Source organism: Pelobates fuscus, chromosome 13 (genome assembly GCF_036172605.1).
Source record: "Pelobates fuscus isolate aPelFus1 chromosome 13, aPelFus1.pri, whole genome shotgun sequence".
Classification (NCBI taxonomy): Eukaryota; Metazoa; Chordata; class Amphibia; order Anura; family Pelobatidae; genus Pelobates; species Pelobates fuscus.
The window spans coordinates 82,724,597-82,751,509 of record NC_086329.1 but is presented as its reverse complement, the minus strand read 5'-3'; the positions used below and the strand labels follow the sequence as shown (position 1 = coordinate 82,751,509).

At 42.7% G+C, this 26,913-nt stretch overlaps 2 long non-coding RNA genes across 2 annotated transcripts in view; one reads left to right on the top strand and one right to left on the bottom strand.

The window, feature by feature from the left end:
* The window catches only part of LOC134582550 (uncharacterized), a 447,686-nt gene that overhangs the window by 208,575 nt on the left and 212,198 nt on the right, over positions 1-26,913 (bottom strand). The gene's annotated exons all lie outside the window — the stretch shown is intronic.
* LOC134583301 (uncharacterized) lies at positions 1,247-15,720 on the top strand. Its single transcript, XR_010086309.1, has 3 exons — positions 1,247-1,295; positions 3,735-3,797; positions 15,650-15,720. It is a non-coding gene; the product is annotated as an uncharacterized LOC134583301 (long non-coding RNA).

The window sequence follows — 26,913 nt, the reverse complement described above, 5'->3', positions numbered from 1 at the left end:
AAGATGTGATTCATTTTTTCTTTCTTTGTTTATAACAGAAATACCAGAAAAACGTTTGCCAAATGAGAGTTAAAGGGACACTATAGTTATCAAAACAACATTAGGTTAATGAAGCAGTTTTTGTGTATAGATCATGCTTCTGCAGTCTCAGTGCTCAATTCTCTGCCACTTAGGAGTTAAATCATGTTGTTTATGCAGCCCTAGTCACACCTCCCTGCATGTGACTTGCACAGCCTTCCTAAACACTTCCTGTAAAGAGTCATCTAATGTTTACACTTCCTTTACTGCAAATTCTATTCAATCTAGACATTCTTATCTCCTGCTCTGTTAATAGCTTGCTATACCCTGCAGGAGCCTCCTGTCCTTTCGACATACTCTATATATATGAAAACTGCTTCATTAAGCTAATGTTGTTTTGGTGACTATAGTGTCCTTTTAAATTACAAAATCCAAGTTATTTGTAACTGCTGAGAAAATATGCTCATTATAACATATATTCCATGTAGAAAACAAAGACTGATGTTATCTAAAATGTATAATTTTAGGAATAATTAGGAGAGTATGGTTAAAGAAAGTGCAGGACATATATAATTAGCTTGCAGCCTGAACCAAAACTGTGATAGCTATTGGTAAGTTATCTGGCAAACCAACCAAATATAACATTATAATAAATGTGTTATCTGTATGTTTACTCTTTTAACAGATACCTTTTTTTAAATTGCCAAATGGGAGACACAGTGTAATTTAAGAGACACAGACTTGTTAATCACCTTTTAACAATATAGCAATCTCTCATCTCATTATATTTACACACAAAGGTACATGCATTTTCTTATAAAGAACACAAAGTACCTGCACTTATATGAAAAATATACATTAGATACAGCATTGTATTAGTAATAAAAATAATCTGAATGTGTAAACGTTACGTTTCTATGCAATATCTTTTGATTAGTGATTTAATAGTTATGGGAGCTGAATCTGTCTTGAGGGCTTTATCATGCTTATTATCAATGTGACTCATGAAGGAGCAGGTTCTGGGTTTTAAGGAGATTCTTGTTTTATCAAACTGCTCCTAATCTATTAAAAAAAGGTTTGCATTTAGCACCATAGCTCTACGCTGACCCAAAGAGCTTATATGAAGCATAGTCCCCCTTCGATTTTCTCTGCATACTGAACTTAATTGTATTCACAACTATTGACAATATTAGTAACACAACAAAAAAGTTCTATTCTCTGTTTTATAGGAAATTTTAGGTTGTTTGAAGGATCTCCCTGGAAACGGTAAACCAGAGGTAATTTTTGAATAACTAAATTGTTTTAACTGCTAAAGGCACACTATATAGTTTACAGACAGACAGACAGATGCTTTAGTTTTAAATATTGAGGTGTGTTTTGTTTGTTCTAGTTTGGCACTGCACATGCCGTAAACATTAATGTGAGATCAGAAATAGAGTTGTCTTAACCTTATGCTAAAGGGGGCAAACATCAGCCAACAATGGACAGGCCACCGAGTTAGTTGGGGCAGACAGGCCTGTGCATTATCTTACGATCTTGGCCCACTCACAAGGACACACACCTGCATTTGGTACGCAGCACTACAACCGCATGAGACATATAGGAACCCATGGGGCGCACAAGCTGACCGAACCACCACCATTGCATTACGCCTTATTAACCACAGAGACTTGGTGGTTCTTGGCGGCATGGGAGGCCTACGAAATGCGGCCCTCTCTGAAGCAGTTTAACGGCATACATACTTTTGTCGGGGGGAGAGGAGAAACTCTTTGCCACAAACTGTGAAGGCTGCTGGTACGCACTCGTGCACAAAACCGGTCTACACCGACTTGAAACTGATTTTAAAAAATGGGCGATACACTTGTTTTATGCATGACCTTATTGTTTCAGTTGCGAAAGGGACCTGCGAGTCCCCTACTACTGTTATTGTTTCTACTAACACGCTCTTTTTCCATCCTCATAAAATCAATAAAAAAAAGATTTACAAAAAAATAAAAAATAAAACCTTATGCTAAAGGCAATGAAATGGTGAAACTGACTCACTATTTCATTAAAGGGATTCTATAGGGTAAGGAATACAAACTCTTGTAACACCTACCCTATGCCAGCAGCATTTTCTTCGGGGCCAGGTAGGCGCTCCGCTTCCTCCGATGTCACATGGGGGGGGGGGAGGGGGAGGTTAAAGCGCGTGCGCATTTAGCACTGCAAGGACATTAGGCACTCCCCATATTAAAGCATCGTTTCAATGCTTCCCTATGGAGATTTAACTGATGCTGGATGTCCTCTTGGAAGCCTGAGGACGTCCTGCGTCAGTTACACGATTAAACGTCGCCTAGCCTCCAGGAAGTGTCTCTAGTGACTTTCTGATTGACAAAAAATTCAAATAGATAGGTTGATAGCGTTGTATGTCTTACCACTGGTTATGATTTATATGGTTCTGCTTTTGGATTGTTGGATGAGCAGGTGGATAACTATTATGATTCCTCATAAATAAATATTTATTAGTAAATTAAGGTAATTCTCTAACAGCAAGTTGTTGCAAAATTTAGTATAAAAAAAGGATTTCAAGAAGCTGGCTATTCAAACCAATAGTTCCAGTTGCTTCTGATTTCACTAGTTGCTAACTTAAAGGGATCCTATAGTGGCAGGAAAACAAACTCGTTATCCTGGCACTAAAGACCTTACAGTGCCCCCCTCCCACCCCTCCTACCGCAGGGCTGAAGGGGTTAAAATCCCTTCAGCCACTTACCTCGAGTCAGCACCAATGTCCTTCGGCGCTGGGACAGGCTCCGCCCACACTCCTCAACCCGCGATCAAATTAGACCTCCCCATAGGAAATAATTTTCCTATGGGGAAAATCTGACGCTGGAGGTCCCTAAAGGTCCTGCTGCAATGTTTAACATTGCAGCACTAAGTGCAAAAGGGACACAGCAATTGGCTTAAGTGGTCTGGGTGCATACAGTGTCCCTTTAAATTATCTTTAGCGCAATCATCTATATAAGAGCCCATATTATGTCTTCAAGTGAAATTTGCATATACCCCAGGTTTTAACCCCAGGTTTTAACCCTTCAGATGTAAACATAGAAGTTTCAGAGAAACTGCTATGTTTACCTAGCAGTATTAATCCAGCCTCTAGTGGCTGTCTTCCTGACCGCGTCTAGAGGCGATGCTGGATGCGAAAATCGCATTCAGCGTGCAGAATTTCCATAGGAAAGCATTGAGAAATGCTTTTTCTATGGACTGTTTGAATGCGCGTGCGGCTCTTGCCGCGCATTGCGCTCCACTCGAGAACTGACGTCGGTGAGGAATCCCGGCGCTGGATAAAGGTAAGTGGCTGAACTGGTTTTAACCCCTTCAGCCCAGCGGGAGGGGGACACTGAGGGTGGGGGGGACCTAAGGGTTACATAGTGTCAGGAAAATGAGTTTGTTTTCCTGACACTATAGTGATCCTTTAACATTTGTTCTAATGTTGTAGGTCTATGCACATAGTATCATCTGATAAATTAATTCTCACTTCTTAGATATGTACAATAAGTCTGTTTTTTTTTTTTGCAGGGCAATATATAATACATAGTGTGCACACATTTGCAGGTAGTGAAGAGGTTTAAAAAAAAAATTTGAGTTCAGTGTAGTTGTGTGTGTCTTTTTAAATGCATTACTACTTATTACTCTAATTGTAGTGGTATAAAACTTTAAATATTATATTACTGATACAGATGACTCCCAGTGACCAAGTTGCTGTTCGTGCGGTGATGGATGACATAATGTCGGAAGTTAAGGTAATGATTGATAATAAATAGATTAATATATTATGTTTGCTTTTTAATTTGTATATATTTTTCTTCTTAAAGACTGATAAAAGTGAAACTATATGGCATTTTTTTTGCCGTTTATATTTTACATATATATATATGTATATACAGTATCTCACAAAAGTGAGTACACCCCTCACAATTATGTCAATATTTTATTACATCTTTTCATGTGACAACACTAAAGAAATGACACTCTGCTAAAATGTAAAACAGTAAGTGTACAGTCTGTATAACAGTGTAGATTTTCTGTCCCCTCAAAATAACCGAACACACAGCCATTAATGTCTAAACTGTTGGCAACAAAAGTGAGTACGTTTCCTAAGTGGAAATGTCCAAATTGGGCCCAATTAGCCATTTTCCCTCCCCGGTGTCATGTGACTTGTTAGTGTTACAAGGTCTCAGGTGTGAATGAGGAGCAGGTGTGTTAAATTATGTGTTATCGCTCTCACACTCTCTCATACTGGTCACTGGAAGTTCAACATAGTACCTTATGGCAAAGAACTCTCTGAGGATCTGAAAAATTGAATTGTTGCTCTACATAAAGATGGCCTAGGCCCGGGATAGGCAACCACATGTTGTGGACTACATTCCCCATAATGCTCTTACACCCATCATGCTGACAAAGCATCATGGGAGGTGTAGTCCAAAACATCTGGGGTGCCGAAGGTTGCCTAGGCTATAAGAAGATTGCCAAGACCCTGAAACTGAGCTGCAGCATGGTGGGCAAGCCCGTACAGCGGTTTTACAGGATAAGTTCCAGACGTATGAGTGCTGCCAGCCTTGCTGCAGAGGTTGAAGGGGTGGGGGGGTCAGCCTGTCAGTGTTCAGACCATACGCCGTACACTGCATCAAATTGGTCTGCAGAAGGAAGCCTCTTCTAAAGATGATGTGCAAGAAAGCTCGCAAACCATTTGCTGAAGACAAGCAGACGAAGGACATGGATTACTGAAACCATGTCCTGTGGTCCGATGAGCCCAAGATAAACTTATTTGGTTCAGATGATGTCAAGCGTGTGTGGCGGCAACCAGGTGAGGAATACAAAGACAAGTGTGTCTTGCCTACAGTCAAGCATGGTAATGGGAGTGTCATGGTATGGGCCTGCATGAGTGCTGCCGGCACTGGGGAGCTACAGTTCATTGAGGGAACCATGAATGCCAACATGTACTGTGACATACTGAAGCAGAGCATGATCCCCTCCCTTTGGAGACTGGGCTGCAGGACAGTATTACAACATGATAACGACCCAAACACACCTCCAAGACGACCACTGCCTTGCTAAAGAAGCTGAAGGTAAAGGTGATGGACTGGCCAAGCATGTCTCCAGACCTAAACCCTATTGAGCATCTATGGGGCATCGTCAGATGGAAGGTGGGGGAGCGCAAGATCTCTAACATCCACCAGCTCCGTGATGTCGTCATGGAGGAGTGGAAGAGGACTCCAGTGGCAACCTGTGAAGCTCTGGTGAACTCCATTCCCATGAGGGTTAAGGCAGTGCTGAAAAATAATTGTGGCCACACAAAATATTGACACTTTGGGCCCAATTTGGACATTTCCACTTAAGGGGTGTACTCACTTTTTGTTGCCAACAGTTTAGACATTATTATTATTATTATTATTATCATTATTATTATTGTGTTATAAAGTGCCAACAAGTTCTGTAGCACTGTATAATGGGTGGACTAACAGACAAGTATTTGTAACCAGACAAGTTGGACACACAGGAACAGAGGGATTGAGGGCCCTGCTCAATGAGCTTACATGCAAGAGGGAGTGGGGTAATGTGACACAAAAGGTAAGGATAGGGTAGAGAAGTAGGTTGCTAGGATAGTGTTCAATGAGGGCTTAGTGTTTTGTTTTAATGACAGTTTCCGGAGAGGAAACAGGGTGCCGGGAAGGAAAGCTGTTCACAGTTTAATTAATATGCTTTCCTAAAGAAGTAAGTTTTCAAATAGTTTTTGAAGGAGTGGAGATTGGGTGAAAGTCTAACAGAGAGGGGTAGGGCGTTCCATAGGAACAGTGCAGCCCTAGAGAAGTCTTTAAGGTGCGCATCAGAGGTTAGACGTAGGTCTCCAGCAGAGCGTAGTGGTACAGATGGAACATATTTGTGTTATAGTGAGGATAAGTAGGTCTGAGCAGGATTGTGTAGAGATTTGTAAGCAAGTATCAGGATCTTAAATTGAGAACTATATCTTACGGGAAGCCAATATAGGGACTGACAGGGGGAGGCGTAGGAGGTGCGGGCGGACAGAAAGATGAGCCTCGCCGCCGCATTCATTATAGACTGTAACGGGGCAAGTTGGGAACATGTAAGACGACTGAGAATTGGATTGCAGTAGTCAAGGCGAGAGAGGACATTGGCATGGACCCGCACCTTAGCTGCATCTGGCGTTAAATAGGGTCGGATGCGCGCAATATTTTTGAGATAGAAGCGGCAGGATTTGGCGATTGATTGGACATGAGGGGTGAAGGAGAGGTCTGAGTCAAAGACAACACCTAGGCAGCGAGCCTTAGAGGTAGAGTGGATGGTAGCGCCATTGACTTGGAGGGACACAGACAAGGGAGTAGCAACACTTGAGGGAGGAAAGACCAGAAGTTCTGTTTTAGACCGGTTCAGTTTAAGGAAATGAGCAGCCATCCAGTTGGAAATAGCAGAGAGGCAGTCAGAGACACGAGTAAAGAGGAGTGGTGAGAAATCAGGGGAGGATAGATAAATTTGCGTGTCTTCCGCAGAGAAATGATACTGGAAGCCGAAGGAGCTGATGAGTTTACCAAGGGAGGCAGTGTAGATTGAGAACAATAGGGGATCAAGGACAGAACCTTGGGGGAACACCAACAGAGAAGGATTGGGTAGAAGAGGCAGAGCCTGAGAAAGAAACACTGAATGAGCGCTAGGAGAGATAGGAAGAGAACCAGGAGAGAGTGTTATCTCGTAGACCGAGATTAATGGCTGTGTCTTGTTATTTTGAGGGGACAGCAAATTTACACTGTTATCCAGGTTGCACACTTAGTACTTTACATTGTAGCAGAGTGTCATTTTTTCAGTGTTGTCACATGAAAAGATATAATAAAATACAAAAATGTAAGGGGTGTACTCACTTTTGTGAGATCCTGTGAGTGTGTGTGTGTATATATATATATATATATATATTTAAAAAAAACAGATACAATTTGTGTCTTGTAATACATTTATTAGACTAACATAATTCTTTAATGACAAGCTTTTGGGATAACCTCCCTTTCTCAAGTCTGAAGCATTTCTGAGCAAGACGACACATAGACTTGAGAAAGGGAGGTTCTCTCGAAAGCTTGTGTGGCGAAACCAACCTCGCCACTGGGCATTGGAGAAGCTTGTTTGCCCGCCTCCTACCTGCTGACTATGGCCCCTGGGTTACTTGGCCCTTCAAGTACAATATTTGGGCATATTGGATTTGTATGGTGCTGCTGCTGGCCCTTTAAAAACCATCTGGGGACTTACTGTGGAGTTACTGGGTGGCCACCATTTCATGTATCAGAGGCACATGGTGAGAACAATGGATGAAGCACATGGTGAGAACAATGGATGGCGGCCATTTTAACTCACAGACATTGTTGTGACTTTTCTACACGGTGCCATCTCGCCGGTATGTGGTACACAACGACATCGTGCAGTAGTTTTAAACTATACAACAGGGGACACATTATACAGTAATTGTAGATTATGCTAGCTTTAGTGTACCTATAATCTTAATTTTATTAATGACAGGAGGCGAGTATTTGCTTAAGTCTCTCTTTACTAGAACTCCACAGCAGCACAGAAAACAACCAATCAGAAAAAAGTTAGGTACTATAAAACTCCCCTCCCCATGCATCATTTCCTCTTTCAAGCTGCGACAAAACAGAATAAAAGGCAGAGAACATCATGGGGAAGAAACGAAGTCCTAGATACGATGAATATAACGATGTCCACCATCCAAGTGTAACCGTCAAACTAGATAGTGTAGATGGACTGTAAACTGAAACGAGAGAAAAACAGAATCGAACAGGTTGATTATCCAATGAAATGTACTCTGAATAAACATGTAGGTACCCAACGTAGCAACAAAATTAACCTAATATATAAATATCCCAACCCTACTTATGGAAAAAAACACAAACATAAGGAACAAGCGACAGGTAGCAGAGACAACAAACAGAGTTGCATACTTACCTGATAATCTAAACTATAACCTTAAACAAGGGAGGGACAAGAATGGGTGGGAAATACTCGCCTCCTGTCATTAATAAAATTAAGATTATAGGTACACTAAAGCTAGCATAATCTACAATTTTATAACATGACAGGAGGCTTCGTATTTGCTGTTTCAACGCTCAGTTCACCAATCCAACGCTGTTTGTGTCGCTGGTAATTATTCCATGAAATATCAGAGTAATCCTAATTGGACCTTCCAAATACGATAGATGACAGCCGACGGGTCAAAGAAGATGCCAACCGACGAAGAATCTCATATACGGAAAAAAAGCACCATCCGCCGGTAGATCCATTGTACGTGGTATAGCAACCTGTTTCCTAGAAGTCGGTCCATGAGCTGGTAGGCTGACCTATTAGCCACATTCCTGTAAGTGTATAACTTCGAAATCCGATCTAGGACCTAGGGTCGCGAGGAGAAAACTGACACCAAGTCTCAACTCATGACCCGTAAGGCGGCTCCTCCGATCGTGCCAGGGCCATTCGGCGATGCGGCCTTGCAGGGAGATCTCCAATTCCAAGGAATGCACCGAAGACCACCACCAAAATCGCAAAAGTAATCGAGGAGGAACTTTCGTACCTTCCTGTTCCACCCGGTGGGGTGTCACATCCGAGCATAAATTCATAATGCAGGCAATAGTGTGGCCAAACCAGCCGCATACTAAGTGATTCCAATATTCCAAACGGACTGTGTAAACTTCGGACGCCGTAGAGAAAAGGCTCCAAAGGACGTCCATTCAGGGTTCCGAACTGAACTTGGGTGGAGGAACGGTGGTCGACTATTCTGGGAATAGGGAATCCCAGAAATCTTCAAAGGAATGGAAAGTGCAAACAGGAACGCAGATTCCCATCCAGAAATGCCCCCGTCCAAGAGTGAAAGATGTTTGTGTAGGAGTCGTGGTATACCAGGTACCACCATAAGGTCTCGTAGGTCTCCTCGACGATAGTTGAAGAGTAGGGTAGCGCGAATCCAACAAAAACGGCTCCCGTGAGGAATAACTAGAGTATAGACGGAGGGTCCTCCATCTCCGAACCCTGATCACCAGGTATGCGTTTCGAGGAGACGGGGCAGTCCTGCCATCTTATCCCAAGATCTGATGACCGGGGAGGTCAAGACAAACCGGGTTTCCCGGTCTTACCATGTGAACCATACGTACGGTTTGTACCTTCAGAGCAGGTAATAGGCCCTCCTTAATCCTGTTACCCGAGCAAGGCAGAGCCCGTTTGCTCCATGTAGGTCCCCGTATCTCCTGCCACCTAAATATGGGAGAAAAACTGTCTGAGCAGTTGTTACAATGGTCTGGATATCCAAAAACAGAAAGCAATCCTCTGCTTTCTATGGTGCCGAATATACCCAAACCTGCACTCACATAATACCTGAGTTCCATCCGATAGCCGAACCATCTCCAGGAATGTGTATAAATAAGTGGGAGTCACCCCTCGTTATACCTCTGTGAGAATATCCCTCCATTGCAGGAGATAGACTAGAGGAATCCAGTCTAAATATGGATATCTTGCATGAACCAGGCAGTCCTCTATATCGGAACCAGTAGCACGGACGTCAGATCTACTTGAATGCAGGAGGGACGCCCCTCCATGTAGTCCTCGATGTCTTGCACAGGCACAAGCCTGTGTGATGAACAAACGGATGGCACCGTAGAGCGTCGAGTGTATGAGAGAGCCGCGCTCTCTACTAATGTGATCAAATAACGTGCTAACGTCCGGCTGATAGTCTGAGCGGGCCGTACCCGTAAATAACCAAACAGTAGAGTCTGCATCCGTGACCGTACCTCTCTATGAGAATGTTTCCTCCAAACATGACCCCTGTATCCAGCTCAGTCCCTGGCTGAGGGAGAGGGAGGGGTGCGCCCTCTAATAACAAATCAGTGTCCGGTTCCGTATCTGAGAGGGGTTCGCTCTCTGCTCCAGAAGATAAAATGTCCTCGGATCGAAGTGATGGAGGGCCGCACCCTCCTGTGATCCAAGCTAGAGTCCCTAGAGACTCAGGGTGACCAACTAAGGGTACACCAAATACGAGTATCAGCATAAGGCTGAGGGTAATCTACGGGAAAAAACGATGGCAAAACTATCAACTGACCGTCCGGATCCCGTGCGCACGCGCGGGTTCCAGGCGGACCGTTGGTAGTCTGAGGAAAGCAGGAGACGTTCTCCGCAATCCACGAGCACCCGGGAGGTCGGAGGAGGTCAAGTCAGGCCTCTCGACGACCCGAGCAAAAGGAAAAGGAAGTCACGAAAAAACGAAAAAGACAACAATAACGTAGGTATGAGTAAAAACGCAAATTCTATCTCAGCTAGAAGGCAAATAGCAGGCCGGAAGGCAAGACAAGTAAGACCCACTGCACAGGGCCAGGAGCTAACCTTACGCAGGAATAACTACCGATAGCTATATGGATACCGGGAGGCAGATACGGAGTTAGTTGATAAAGACAAGGAAAACACCGCGTTCTCCTGTAGGTGACTGAATACCGGTCCTTGCCAGTGCAAGGTTCTCCTTTGAGATGCGCCGTCGCCGGACTGGCGCAAACCGCGGACGTGTGTCCGAGTCTTCGTAAGAAAACTTGCCCTTCAGGTCTGAGGTTTAGGGCCTTCACCCTACCTACCATATCCAGATGGCCGTATAAGGTGTCCTCTTGGATAGTATGGCAATGGTGCTTGTCCGGACACCTGCCTATTTCCGTGTCACTGGTGGGCAATGGCTTCTCCTCAGTGATATTCCCCCAGGCACGCGGCCAAAAGGGGGTTCGGCACCAATAGAGCAGGCCCAGCAGGCCAAACTAATGGACACAGGATAGTTGGCCAAGCAAATAGGCACCGACCTAGTAGGCCAGACAAATAGGCACCGACATAGGAGGCCAATAAATGGGGCACCGACCTAGCAGGCCGTTCTTATGGGCACAGACATAGCAGGCCGTTCTTATGGGCACAGACACAGCAGGCCAATCTTATGGGCACAGACACAGCAGGCCAATCTTATGGGCACAGACACAGCAGGCCAATCTTATGGGCACAGACACAGCAGGCCAATCTTATGGGCACAGACACAGCAGGCCAATCTTATGGGCACAGACACAGCAGGCCAATCTTATGGGCACAGACATAGCAGGCCAATCTTATGGGCACAGACATAGCAGGCCAATCTTATGGGCACAGACATAGCAGGCCGTTCTTATGGACACAGACATAGCAGGCCGTTCTTATGGGCACAGACATAGTAGGCCGTTCTTATGGGCACAGACATAGCAGGCCGTTCTTATGGGCACAGACATAGCAGGCCGTTCTTATGGGCACAGACATAGCAGGCCGTTCTTATGGGCACAGACATAGCAGGCCGTTCTTATGGGCACAGACATAGCAGGCCATTCTTATGGGCACAGACATAGCAGGCCGTTCTTATGGGCACAGACATAGCAGGCCGTTCTAATGGGCACATTTATAGCAGGCCGCTTGAATGGGCACAGACGTAGCAGGCCAATCCTGGGTTGCGGATCATTATTATATTATCATAACATGGTATTTATATAGCGCCATTCTATTCCGCAGCGCTTTACAAGGGTATCGCGGGTAGAGGTCCCTAGAAATCGTAGATCCTCAGGGCATCCTGTGACATAGGACCCCTACACACCAACCCTTTTAGACAGCGTAATGCCGTGTGAATAACCTGAACCAGGACTGGCAGTCCCTAAATGCCCAGCAGGCAAAATAGTGGTATACCAGCCGTAGCACATACAGGCTGAACCTGGTCCAGTGATGATAGTGCTCATGAATCACGACATACAGCGTGATTAATTTAAAACTGAGAGGGCATGCACATGAAGCTGCAGACCTGTTTGAGAATTCGTCATCAGTATATGTCTCACCAGCATGCCATCTGAAAAGAAATAGAGTCAGCATAGACTGGTCTCTCATATCAATCTGAGCCGAAGATATAGCTCTGCTTAGCTTTTTAAATACACCCAGGATAGTGAGTATCTTACTAGAGTAGTCTGGTCTCTGTCTCCATGGATGGACCATGTACATAAATACCGAAGCATAGGGACTGGTAGTTAACCATAATTTTGCAATATAAAAATTTCACGTGTCCTTGCATCATAAGGATCCAACAAAAGATGATCCACGTGTTCCTTCAGCCAGCATGTAATTACACAACAGACTGATGTCTTGCTATGAGGATTAGAACTCATGGATGAAAATCCCCAGTGCAAGTCTGTAACCACTGAGCCACCATACATGTGCTTAGGCTATATCTAAAAGGAGGTAGATAATGAGAGGAGAGTAGTGAAGAAAACAATGGACACATACCTTAGTGCAAAAAAAGTCACATCAATGAAAGCATACAAATACCATGCAGAAAATATGCAAAGTGAGAATCCAAGAGACAAGCCTGGAATAATCACTTACAAATATCAATGTGAACTAAAATATGAATGTAGTCCAGATACTCACAGAAATAGTGAGCTACCTGACTTCTGGCTCTGTATGTGCCCTGTTACAGAGCCAGACCCCAGTGGGGAAGAAAAACTCTGTGTCCGACCACCATGGGAGGAAGAGGGGGCGCGTTTAGCAGGCGCACCCTCCTCTATCTGGTCGGATGCACGTGGATCCAGGGGGGAGCCGCATGGCGAGGTGGCCATGTGCGTGAGCGATCCGGGCCGCCGGGTACTCGCGCCTGACCGCGAGATACCCCGCGCGCCGGCAGACTCACCCTGGAGCACGGGGAATCAGAGGAGTTAGCCAAAAGCTAGTCTCCTGGAACCCCAAGCTAAGCGTCCATAGTCCGCGGTGAGGGTTAACCGCGGGGTGTTAGAGAGTGGGGTTGGGAGAAGAACGAAGGGGTTAACTGCCTGAATCCCTGGGAAACACCCCACAAAAAACACCACAATGAGAGGGGGCCACCCCAAGGAAACAGGGAAGCCCAGAGACAGTAAAAAAGGGGGGGGGGGGGGTAGTAACCCCAAACCACACAATATGAAAAAATAACCAAACAAAAACATAAAATAAATAGCTAGATATAGGAAGAAAAGTACAAACAAATATAATATACAAGATGTATATATAAAAAAATAAATAAATACATATATAAATATATAATATGAGAAATAAAATATAAAATATAAAAAATATAAATCCATAAAAAAATATAATATGAACACTAGAGTAACAAATATAAATAATAGCTAAGTCAATCAAATCCCAGAGCCACCAACTAATAATAGCAGGAGGCAGAGGTACTCTGACCTGTACTGATGCGGAGCAGCAAAGAAAGAGGAAATGATGCATGGGGAGGGGAGTTTTATAGTACCTAACTTTTTTCTGATTGGTTGTTTTCTGTGCTGCTGTGGAGTTCTAGTAAAGAGAGACTTAAGCAAATACGAAGCCTCCTGTCATGTTATAAAATTATTTTTTATATAATCTGTATATGTTCTGCAGAATCTGCATTAAACTGTATCTTCCAAACTACTGAATGGATCTGGGTGAATTTTGGATATGTGGTTCACCCAGATCCCCTGGTTCTGAGGATATACTTGGGGTTATTGCATGTTTTGGGGTCCCTGTGATATGTTTCATAAAACTGTATTCTTCTGCCTGTGATAATGCGATTACCCATTGTGTTCAGTAATCCTATTACAGGCAGAGGGGAGGATTTTGTGTGGCAGTGTCTGTGTGTATTGTACAGATTGATTGGTTGTTTTGTCCCTCCCTGTGGGCGGTCCTGTATTCTCAACAACTGTAATAAAAACCAGGCTGGGAGTGCCAGCCTCAATTCCTGCTTAACCCTCAAAGTGAAGTGTCATCTCATTATTGGGGGAGGATTTATTGTATGCTGTTCCAGTTTGACTGCTAGGAGTGTAAACCTATTCGTATGGTTTCCTATTCAACTGTCTACAGCATTCATATGCTTGAGAGGATTTATACGCTTCTCTGACTCGGTGGTTGTGGTGTCTGCTGCAGTGCTTGGAGTCCTCAGGAAACGCTAGGAGCATCCATTAACGGAGGTACCCAGTCGGGGTGCCAGGCGATCCGTTACAGCTTGTCATTAAAAAATTCTGTTAGTCCAATAAAAAAGGTATTACAAGGTATAAATTGTATCTGTTTTTAACATCTACATCACTGGACTAATACGGCTACAATCTCTACTTGAACACTATATATATATATATATATATATATATATATATATATATATATATATAAACTGGCAAATCAATGTTTCAGTCTGAAGATTTTTATGAAGATTTGAAGAAATGATTTACCTGTTTATATCTGAGAATTCAATACAGCTCAAAATAAAAACTTGAAGACAAAGACCCCTGAGTGCTGCTCTCATGTTAATGACAAGGAGTCGCACGTGGTACTGATGCTGTTGAGTGCAAGGTTAAAGTTTGAGTATATACGTATATGTGTGTGCATAAGTGTGTGTTTATATATGTGTATATTTCAAATGAATAAAGCAAGATGATATATCTTAAGTCTAATTTTCATTTTTATCACATGCATAACCATTTATAGTACTTTAAAAATATTAGGTATTTACTTACATAGCACATCTAGGACATATACCTTTTACTGTTATAATTTCACATTAACCCCTTTACTACCAAACCGTTTCTAGGGGAAAAAAACACAGAATACAGAGTATTTTGGGTGTCCTGAAAAGTTACGTAGTTACATATACTTACATTGTTACATAGTTACATGGCTGAAAAGAGACATGCGTCCATCAAGTTCAGCCTTCCTCACATATGTTTTTGCTGTTGATCCAAAAGAAGACAAAAAACCCAGTCTGAAGCGCTTCCAATTTTGCAACAAACTAGGAAATAAATCCTTCTTGACCCCAGAAGTATTTACCCTACATTGAAATATTATATCCTTGAATATTCTGTTTTTGCAATTATGCATCTAGTTGCTGTTTAAACATCTGCTGTTGTCTTGATGTGTTTGCTGTGTTTAAGTGGAGGCTGTTTTGTGTGTGAGGGGAGACTGTGTGTGTATGAGGGTGTCTGTACTGTGTGTGTGTATGAGGGTGACTGTCTGTGTGGAAGGTGACTGTGTCAGACTGTGTATGATATAGGGTGGCTGACTCAATGTGACTGTGAGTGTGACAGGTGGAGTTGGGGGGTAATATTGGGGTGGGTGAGTTGGCTGTGTTTCTCTTCCTCACATAGTGCACGCGGGAGGAAGTTCCAGCTTCCTCACACAGTGCATAGTTTTAATTTTGCTCTTACCCTCTCCTGCTAACGTTGGGCATGTGAGGAAACTTTTCATGTGGTGGGTTTCAGGGCGGTCTGCATCACTGGCTTGGAGCAGACTGCTCTGATTGTTCTCTCCACCAGTCTCTAACCCATGTTGCTGAGGGGGGCTCAGCTGAGCTGGTGCTATAATGTTAGTGCTAGCTTTGCTGTCAGGGTAGTAATGTCTCTGTGTTAAAACTGTGTATATACGGTTTTGGGATATTAGAACAGATCATGAGAGTTGTGTATACACGATTCCTGTAGTAAAGGGGTTAAAGAAAATGTGTCTAAATCCATCAATGGATCAATGACATGAATTATATGTGTTTCTTTATTTTCAGAATAACGATGATATTAAAGGGCTCTTAAACGGCATTTTATGTAAGGTGGTAAGTAAGACATTTTATTTATTATCTAAAATTATATTTTTGCACTTCTAAATTAAAGGGATACTATACGCACCAAAATAAGCTTTAGCTCAATGAAGCAGTTACAGTGTATAGGTTACATCCCAGCAGTCTCACTGCTTAATTCTATGTCATTCAGAAGTAAAATCACTTTTGTTTCTGTTTATGCAGCCCTAGCTACATCTCGGAGACTCTCACACAGCCTGCATGAAAAACAAATGTTTAATTTTTAATTGGATCTTAAACCTACTGCAGAAGCTCTTATCTCCAACTCCGTAAATTGAACTTTGATCACACATGAGGCTCCTACAGGGTCTAGCAGGCTATTAAAAGAGCAGGGGATTAGAAATTTTATATGAAACAGACTGTGCAATGAAGGGAGATTAAACTTTAATCTCTTGATGTAAATACAGGATATGTGTAGGGAGACTGTGTAAATTACATATAGGAAGGTGTGACTAGAGCTGCATGAAGTGATTTAACTCCTTAATGGTACAGAAGTAATACTGCAGGGGCATGATCTGTACACCAGAACCACTCTATGAAGATAACATTGTTTGATGTCTCTAGCAACCTTTCCGTTATATTACAGAATCTCTGAAATGGTCAAATATTTATCATATAATTCTGTAGACTATACATATGTTAATAATTGAAAAATGTATTTATCCCTGAACAGTTATATATTAACACAATTGCCCTTTTATCTTTTTTATGTTTGTAGGTATTCATCAATTGTTATGCATTTAACAAAAAAATAATGATAATTTGGCAGTGATGAATCTGTTCTCTGTTTTTATTAGAAACATTTCTCAAATAATAAGTGATAAAGCGTTTTTAACCACACCGTGATTTGTTATCTAATATACTTCTTTCTTGATATAGATAAAACATCCAAAGAAAGTATTAGGCGGCAAAAAGACTCCATCCCACTACAGTACTCACTGAGTGTAAGTAACAAATTGAACATTCAAGAACAACAACCTAATAACTATTGTTTTTTTTTTTTTTTACACAGACACCTTTATCTTTTGATTAGTATCTTACATTAGGCTGTTCTTTTATAGCCACACACACACAATGAGTGTGACTTCATATGGATACAGTGAGATCAAATACATATACATACTGCTGAGAAATGAATGCCAGAGTTTACATGCACTCATATGTTGCATGCACTCATATGCTACTTTCTAAGCAGATTTCCAAGTACACATGTATGTGCCTGACTTATCAATGGAAGATGTCATGGAACCAGGACCAGATTTGCCACAAGGTCAACAAGGCCATGGCTTAGCATGCAGGAAAGAGGCAGCATTACTGGTGGGGATCTCCCTCACTGGCCAGACCATTCTCTTGCTGTGTGGCTGAGGCCGACAAGGGCGACAAGGGCCAGCTCTCAAATATATGGTAAAGCTCTTAATCATGCGGACTGAACCGACCAGACGTAGCCGTCTGGACACACTGTGGGTACAGACATGCTGACAACCCCACTGGACCATGGATCAGGATTCCCCCTCACAGACCCAAGATAAGCTTCAGCATTCAGCCAACATCCCCCATTATAGCCACTGTCATCCCACTACAGCCACTGTCACCCCAAACAGGGGTCCAAACCAGGAGCCTTCCAACCATTTGGATTGTGTTTAATTTACTTGGTTAAAGTTCTTATTATTTTCATTAGTGAGATGGGTAGATAGGAACATACTTGGGGAAGGGGTCTAGATGTTTGGGTTTTCGTAGCCATCAATTTTACAGTAAATATTTTAGGGATTCACTCTATAGGGCGAGGATGAGTGGGCTTCTCCTAGCCCTTTAAGGCACATATATTACTTTAAGCATGATAAACCATGGGGTGAAGGCTTCTCCTGGTGTGAATGTATTCCACACTTGTTCTTTAATGAATTTATTTTTTATTAATGGAGAGGCTCAAATTGGCTCTCTCAGTGTGAAGGATGAGAAAGCGTCTCTCTTAGAACATGCTACGGTCTCACAGTCCTTAGCAGGTCTTTTATTAACTGGAAAAAAGGAAATGAAGGATATGATCATCCCGTTTGAAACAGGCTGATCTCCCTCAAACCACCCCAAAAAGGCATCTCAAACAAAATAATAAACAACTTTATTGAAAAATTAAGGGTAAAAAACTCAAACGGCAGAAAAAATGCCTAAAAGAGTAAACAGGGCTAGGTTCTGCTGAAATATAGCTATACACCCTAGTATCAATCTCAAATAATGTAACAAACTGTAACAAAGTGAAAGGTATGGATGCAAGTAGCAATATAGCTCATTTGTAGCAGGCACCAAGCCCCACAGGATTAACACTTAAAGAAATCGAAAGGATAGAGGAGGGCATGTAGTAAGAGTGAAAATAAAGTGGTGATAACCTAATAGACCTGTTAGAGGTAATATATAAAGGTAAAATCTAACCACAGTAAACTCAAAAGTAAAGCCCAACCTCCCTTTAATTAGTATCCAGAGTCTTGTGGTTTAGAGTTGGTCAAAAGGACCCCTAGACGGGGAGATTTTGACAAAATTCTAAGGCAGAGAGAGTCTAGATGGATATACGAATTAAAGACACTTCAACCTGCAGGTTTGAATGAGGGGTTTTCTTTTGCCCCATTTATATAACTACCTTCAGGCTGATTCATTTTCGTGTACATGTACACACTAGGTATATATATATACATACATCTAGATTTTCTCAATTATTCTGCAGACATGCGCATTTGAGAAAAGTACCCTCTTCTGACATGCGCACAAATGATACAGGTTTGCCGGATGCGCATGCGTGCAACCCTTACGACATGCGCAGTCCTCCCTACCCCTCCCCACTGAGAAGAACTAGCTGGTTGGCCGTCAATGACCAATCCTGTCGGATGGGAGGTACGAGGGGACATTTAAATTGACTATTGGGGGGAAACCTAAGTGCGGTTTATTTTCACTCTACTTTAAATTTATTTTTGCCCTTGATAAAGGCGGTTTGGACCGCCGAAATGCGCGTTGGGCTACCCATGGGCTGCCATGGCGATTTATATATTTGAACTGATATAACCTGTCTGCAGGGTACTACACTTTCTATCTAGGAGCCGTTTTGAAGACTCTGGATACTTATTAAAGGGAGGTTGGGCTTTACTTTTGAGTTTACTGTGGTTAGATTTTACCTTTATATATTACCTCTAACAGGTCTATTAGGTTATCACCACTTTATTTTTACTCTTACTACATGCCCTCCTCTATCCTTTCGATTTCTTTAAGTGTTAATCCTGTGGGGCTTGGTGCCTGCTACAAATGAGCTATATTGCTACTTGCATCCATACCTTTCACTTTGTTACAGTTTGTTACATTATTTGAGATTGATACTAGGGTGTATAGCTATATTTCAGCAGAACCTAGCCCTGTTTAGTCTTTTAGGCATTTTTTCTGCCGTTTGAGTTTTTTACTCTTAATTTTTCAATAAAGTTGTTTATTATTTTGTTTGAGACGCCTTTTTGGGGTGGTTTGAGGGAGATCAGCTTGTTTCAAACGGGATGATCATATCCTTCATTTCCTTTTTTCTTGTTTGTGCCGTATGCAGGGTTATGCCCTTTTCTCTACCCCAATAACCCTTGTCCTCTGGGGCTCCCTATTAGGTTGTATACCTAGGAAGCACCTTTCTCTCTACTTTTATTAACTGTGCTGTTTATAGCTGCAGACAGTAATTTAACATTGTTCATGGCAGATATAATTGACAGACATATGCCTGCTATTACCCTAGTGTTGTGCTTTGTTAGCAGGTTCCACCTAAAAGCTAGCCTACAAGCTGTGACTGTGAATATTATGGATAACTATATTGAGCAGAAGCACAGCTATGGACACTGCTTTGTAAATTGATCTGCATAGTCTTATTTATATCCATGTAATGTTTAAAGGAAAAAAGAGCATCGCACAAAAATGGTTAATACAAAATATAGCGGATATTAAATGTTTTATTCAGTGCCGCTATTTCCAGAGAAGCAATGCTTTCCCTTTAAAGTGGCCTGTCATCGGAAATGTAACTTCATAAACCAAACTAAAACAATATAAATGCCTTCAGAAGAGACTGACCGCATACTTTTGCTATAGTATTTTATGCATGTCAGCATTATGCCTAAATATGCCTGGCCTTACATTTGAAATTCACTTTGACACAAAACTCTGATTAAGTTTGAAAGTCATATATATACACACACACACACACACAGTGAGGGAAAAAAGTAGTTGATCCCCTGCTGATTTTAAACATTTGCCCTCTGACAAAGCAATATTTTAACAGTGAGAGACAGAACAAAAAAATCCAGAAAAACGCATGTCAAAAAAGTTATAAATTGATTTGCATGTCTATGAGTGAAAAAAGTATTTGACCCCTTCGACTTAGTACTTGGTGGCAAAACCCTTGTTGGCAATCACAGAGGTCAGATGTTTCTTCTAGTTGGCCACCAGCTTTGCACACATCTCAAGCTGGATTTTGTCCTACAGATCCTCTCCAAGTCATTAAGGTTTCAGGGCTGACGTTTGGTAACTCGAACCTTCCGCTCCCTCCACAGATTTTCTATGGAATTAACATCTGGAGACTGGCTACGCCACTCCAGGACCTTAGTCTGCTTCTTCTTGAGCCACTAGTTTGTTGCCTTGGCTGTGTGGTTTGGGTCATTGTCATGCTGGAATACCCATCCACAACCCATTTTCAATGCCCTGCCTGAGAGTAGAAGGTTCTCACTTAAGATTTGACGGTACCTGGCCCCGTCCATCGTCCCTTTGATGCGGTGCAGTTGTCCTGTCCCCTTAGCAGAAAAACACCCCCAAAGCATAATGTTTCCACCTCCATGTTTAACGGTGGGGGATGGTGTTCTTGTGGTCATAGACAGTATTCCTCCTCCTCCAAACACGGCGAGTTGAGGCCAAAGAGCTCGATTTTGGTCTCCTTTGACCACAACACTTTTATCCAGTTCTCTTCTGAATCATTCAGATGTTCATTGGCAAACTTCAGACAGTACATTTGCTTTCTTGAGCAGGGGAGCCTTACGGGCACTGCAGGATTTCAGTCCTTCACGGCGTAGTGTGTTACCAATTGTTTTCTTGGTGACTATGGTCCCAACTGCCTTGAGATCATTAACAAGATCCTCCCGTGTAGTTCTGGGCTGATTCCTCACTGTTCTCATGATCATTGAAACTCCACGTGGTGAGCTCTTGCATAGAGCACCAGACCGAGGAAGACTGACAGTTATTTTGTGTTTCTTCCATTTGTGTATAATCGCACCAACTGTTGTCACCTTCTCACCAAGCTACTTGCCGATGGTCTTGTAGCCCATTCCAGCCTTGTATGGGTCTACAATCTTGTCCCGGACATCTCTTGGTCTTGGCCATGGTGGAGAGTTTGGAATCTGATTGCTTCTGTGGACAGATATCTTTTATACAGGTAACGAGCTGAGATTAGGAGCATTCCCTTTAAGAGAGTGCTCCTCATCTCAGCTCGTTACCTGTACAAAAGATACCTGGGAGCCAGAAATCTTGCTGATTGATAGATCAAATACTTATTTCCCTCATTAACATGCAAATCTATTGTCTCTCACTGTTAAAATACATCTACCATTAAAATTATAGACTGATCATTTCTTTGTCAGTGGACAAACATTCAAAATCACTGTGTGTGTGTGTGTGTGTATATATATATATATATATATATATATATGTGTGTGTGTATTAAAACAGTATGTTATAATATGATTTTTTTCTACAGTACACACAAACTAATAGCTCAATTAGTAATACTATTTTTTTTTCTTACAGGGGTCATCTGATTTCACACAAAGCCTGAAGAAAACTAATTTGTTCTTCCTAACGGAGTCATACGATTTGTTTTCCCAAAGCTCTGTGATACATTTAAAACTAGTAACTAATCAATAATCCCTATATACTGTCTAATAAATACATCTTCTGCAATATAAATGCTTGTAATGACTATATTTTTGGGGGATCTCCATGATAATGTTTTAGCTTTATTTAAAAGTTGCACTGCTAAAGGCAACAGAAAATTGCATTAGGCTTGTCCGTAAAAGCAAAATATTAAAGAAACTACTGTGGTACTCTGCAGATGTGGCCAAAATAGTAAAAAAACAAAAAGTTCGCATTTAATCATTAAAAAAACAAACAAAAAAAAAAAACAACAGAGTGAGGGAGATAGACAGATCTATAATATTAGGCAGAAAGAGGCTAAGGAAGTTGGAAGAGCTTCCAAATCACACACAGAAGAGAAAATAGCACAGTCAGTAAAAAAAAGGGGACAACACTTTTTTAGATACATAAATGAGAAAAGGAAAGTAAAACAAGGATTAGTTAGATTAAAAACAAAAGAATGAAGGTATGTAGAAGTGGATAAAGGTCTAGCTGACTGCCTCAATGAATATATTTGTTCAGTATTTACAGATGAAAATGAAGGAAAGGGGCCTCAGTTAGGAAAAAGGACAAATGAGTCATTTGTTACATGTGAGTTTACAGAGGAAGAGGTTCTATTTCAAATGTCAAAAGTAAAGACAAATAAGTTAATGGGACCTTGTAATACACCCAAAGTTATTAAAAGAGCTTAGTGGTGTACTAGCAAAAACATTAACACATTTATTTAACCAATCATTGTTAACAACAGGAATAGTCCCAGAAGATTGGAAGTTAGCGAATGTTGTGCCCATTCACAAGAAAGGTAGTAGGGAGGGAGGAGTCGGGCAACTATAGGCCAGTAAGCCTTACTTCAGTAGTGGGGAAAGTAATGGAAACCATGTTAAAGATTAGGATTGACGAACATCTAAAAACACATGGATTTCATGATCAGAGACAACATGGGTTTACTTCAGGGAGATCATGCCAAACTAATCTTATTGATTTTTTTGATTGGGTAACTAAAATAATAGATCAGGGTGATGCAGTAGACATTGCTTACCTAGATTTCAGTAAGGGTTTTTACACTGTTGCACATAGAAGGCTTATCAATAAACTGCAATCTTTAAGTTTGGAATCCAATATTTTTGAATGGGTAAGGCAGTGGCGGAGTGATAGGCAACAGAGGGTTGTAGTCAATGGATATATTCGAAGCATGGTCTTGTCACCAGTGGGGTACCTCATGGATCTTTACTTGGACCCATTCTAATATTCTTATTAGTGATATTGCAGAAGGTCTTGATGGTAAGGTATGTATTTTTGCTGATGATACTAAGCTATGTAACAGGGTTGATGCTCCAGGAGGGATAAGCCAAATGGCAAAACTAGAAAAATCAGCTCAAAACGCTGATCCGGCTGAGGAAGCCACATGCGTACCGGTATATTTTCTTATGGACATTGTTATTCATTTTATTGATGTACTTTTTAATACCAATTAATACATGTATTTAAGCTTTTATTTGGTTCCTGGCTTTAAAAAGATTTTAAGGGGGAGGCTCAACGACAAGACGATCTCCGATGCCTACCCCATGCCCCGCATAGATGAGCTGCTCGACAGAATGGCTCGAGGCCGATACCTCACCACCATTGACCTATGCAAGGGATATTGGCAGATCCCATTAGCAGCGGATGCTGTCCCCAAGTCCGCCTTCGTCACCTCCTTTGGCCTGTACCAGGTTAAGTTAATGCCATTCGTGAATAAGAACGCCCTGGCCACCTTTCAATGGATAGTGGATTGGCTGTTAGATGGCCTCCAGGATTATGCCTGGGCATACCTGGACGACATCGCCATATACAGCGACACTTGGAACACCTAGTACATGTGGGGGATGTCCTGGACAGGATCAGGGAAGCAGGATTAACTCTGAAGCCCAGTAAATGTACCCTAGGGATGGCAGAGGTACAATACCTAGGGCACTGGGTGGGTTGTGGGACACAGAAGCCAGAGCCTGCCAAAGTGGAGGCAGTAGCTAGCTGGCCCCGTCCCCTCACTAAGACCCAGGTACTGGCTTTCCTAGGAACTGCCAGCTATTATAGGAAGTTCGTCCCCAATTACAGTGCTAACGCAAAGCCCCTCACTGACCTGACCAAAAAGTCCTTACCCAGACAGGTCTGCTGAACCCCAGAGTGTGAGCAGGCATTCTAAACCCTTAAGGATGCCCTGACCAATGCCCCTGTCCTGGCTGCTCCTAGTCCCAGAAAACACTTTCTTTTTCACACAGATGCCTCCATGTTTGGATTAGGAGCAGTGCTGAGCCAGGTCGGGGATGATGGCAGAGAACACCCAGTGGCTTACCTCAGCAAGAAGTTGCAGCCCAGGGAGATAAGCTACGCCGCCATTGAGAGTGCCCGGCGGTGGTGTGGGCACTCAAGAAGCTGCAACCCTATCTATATGGACAGAAATTCACCCTGCTCACGGATCACAACCCGTTGGTCTGGCTTAACCGGGTTGCAGGGGACAATGCCAGGCTGCTCCGGTGGAGCCTGGCCCAACAACCATATGACTTTACCATCCACTACCGACCCGGTAAGCAGTATGGCAACACCAATGGGTTGTCCAGACAGACAGCCCTAGATAAATGATCCATGAGCACTTCCCCCGGACATTCCCCAGCTGATTTGTCGGGATCAGGCAGTGTATGCCGGTTGTTGGTTAAGGGGGAGCTGTGTGGTGGGACTGCCTAAACTGTGAATTGCCTTGTTTTATATGTATGGATGTACCCCTCCTAGAAAGTGTGCTTCCCCTCTTTCACATTCCCCTTTCTGTAATAATTACCATAAAATCCTGCAATATACCTTTTGGCCACCAAGGTGGAACTTAATTTAGAAAGTATACTTAGAATGTTCACACCTCGCTAACGAGGTGTGAAAACAGAGCGGCACGTGCTACCCTTGGGTGGCTGCCGGTTCGTATTGCTGAACGCCCACCAGGGAAAGCATTCGCCTCCCGAACCATGCCAGACCACCGAACACCCACCAGGGGGAGCATTCTTCTCTCGAACTGGCCTGCGTACACTGTCTTCAGTCCCTGTGTCAGGGACCATCCTACCTGCTCTGAAAGGAGCTGTAATCACTCGTCCCTTGTGCCCTAACAAGGTTTGAAGCCTTGACGTGGCGTTACTGCTCACATGTGTATTCATGTGCCAATTCAACCAATGTGAGTCACTGTAATACTTATAAGGTAACTAAAAGTACTATGATTGTGGAGAATGAAATGCCTGTATCGCCTAAACACTGCTTGCACTGTGATGGTATCACCTAAACACTCCTTACACTGTGACCGTATCTCCTAAACACTGCTTACACTGTGACTGTATCGCCTAAACACTGCCCTCTGCTCCCTTCTTCCTTCATCTGGGTTCATGGAGGTCGCCCTCTGTCTATTGGCAAGGACATAGGTTTGCACCTCCAAAAAGGTCCTGCTGACAATCTCCTCTGAGGGTGGCTCTCGGTAATATGCCAGGCGCCGTTCCACCTCCTTGCGCACTTCCTCCTCATCTCCGGCCCCTGGCTGGGATTCGTTGCCTCACTGCGTGCCTGGTCGTCCTCCTACTATCCAGCCTTGTTAAAAACACAATATGACAAATAACATTTTGTATTTCGGGTAGTATGGGAGAGAATTCAGTAGCACAACACTTTTGCTCAGATGTTGAAAGCCTATGATCTTCCCATCTGGCCAACTTGGGTAGGTAGCCTTGTGTGCCACAGGTAGCCAAATCCTGGCCTACTGCGTTGTCAAATGGCCAAGCAACAGTGTTCCTGGACAACATAAAGTTTTTGTCATGATGATTATTATTGTTAGAGGTACATAATAGAGAGAAGAAAGAGGTCCCTTGATAATAGGACATCCAACTAAAAGGGCCTAAACCTAATTATAATTACAGAAAGTTGTTCCCAAAGGATGTTGGATAGCCTTTTTTAATTAAAGAGCTTAAGTTTAATTTAAGCTTAAAGAAAACCCCAAATAACAATTAAAAATGTAGGAACGACATCATTGCACCTTTGCGGCTGGGCGGGACTTCCTTCTTCTATGAGGAGGAGGGGGAGGAGCGTTGCGGGCCGCGGCATCGCGCAACGTGATGACGACGCGCGCAGCGCCGTCAGTCTGCCTTCCCGGATCTTCAGCGGAAGGATCCATTTCCGGGCGGTGAGGCACCCAGTGGTCGGACTCGGCGGGCAAGGAAGGCATCTTTGAAATGTGAGTAGATATTTTATGTCTGGGACTGAATTAATTAAAGGGGCGGGGGGTGAATTAATTAAAGGGGGGGGGTGAATTAATTAAAGGGGGGGTGAATTAATTAAAGGGGGGGCTGGATTAATTAGAGGGGGGGTGGATTTATTAAAGGGGGTGGATTTATTAAAGGGGGGTGGACTAATTAAAGGGGGTGGATCAATTAGAGGGGGTGGATCAATTAGAGGGGGTGGATTTACTAAAGGGGGTGGATTAATTAGAGGGCGGTTGATTAATTAGAGGGGGTGGATTAATTAGAGGGGGTGGATTAATTAAAGGGGGGTGGATTAATTAGAAGGGGGTGGATTAATTATAGGGGGTGGATTAATTAGAGGGGGTGGATTAATTAGAGGGGGTGGATTAATTAAAGGGGGTTGATTAATTAGAGGGGGTGGATTAATTAAAGAGGGGTGGATTTATTAAAGGGGGGTGGATTTATTAAAGGGGGTGGATTTATTAAAGGGGGTGGATTAATTAGAGGGGTTGGATTAATTAGAGGGAGGTGGATTAATTAGAGGGGGTGGATTTATTAAAGGGGGGTGGATTAATTAGAGGGGGGTGGATTAAATAGAGGGGTTGGATTAATTAGAGGGGGTGGATTTATTAAAGGAGGGGTGGATTAATTAGAGGGGATGGATTAATTAGAGGGGGTGGATTTATTAAAGGGGGTGGATTAATTAGAGGGGGGTGGATTAATTAGAGGGGGGTGATTAATTAGAGGGGGGTGGATTTATTAAAGGAGGGGTGGATTAATTAGAGGGGGTGGATTAATTAGAGGGGTGTGGATTTATTAAAGGGGGGTGGATTAATTAGAGGGGGTGGATTAATTAAAGGGGGGTTCACTGTACATACCGGTACCGTAAATAAATAAGCCCTACCCTGAAAATAAGCCCTAGTGTGTTTTTGGTGACTAAAATTCATATAAGACCCGGTCTTATTTTCGGAGAAACACGGTAGGGTATTAGTAGAGTGGCATGTCTGCTAAAAGTCTCAAAGTAACAGAAAATTTGTCTCTACACAG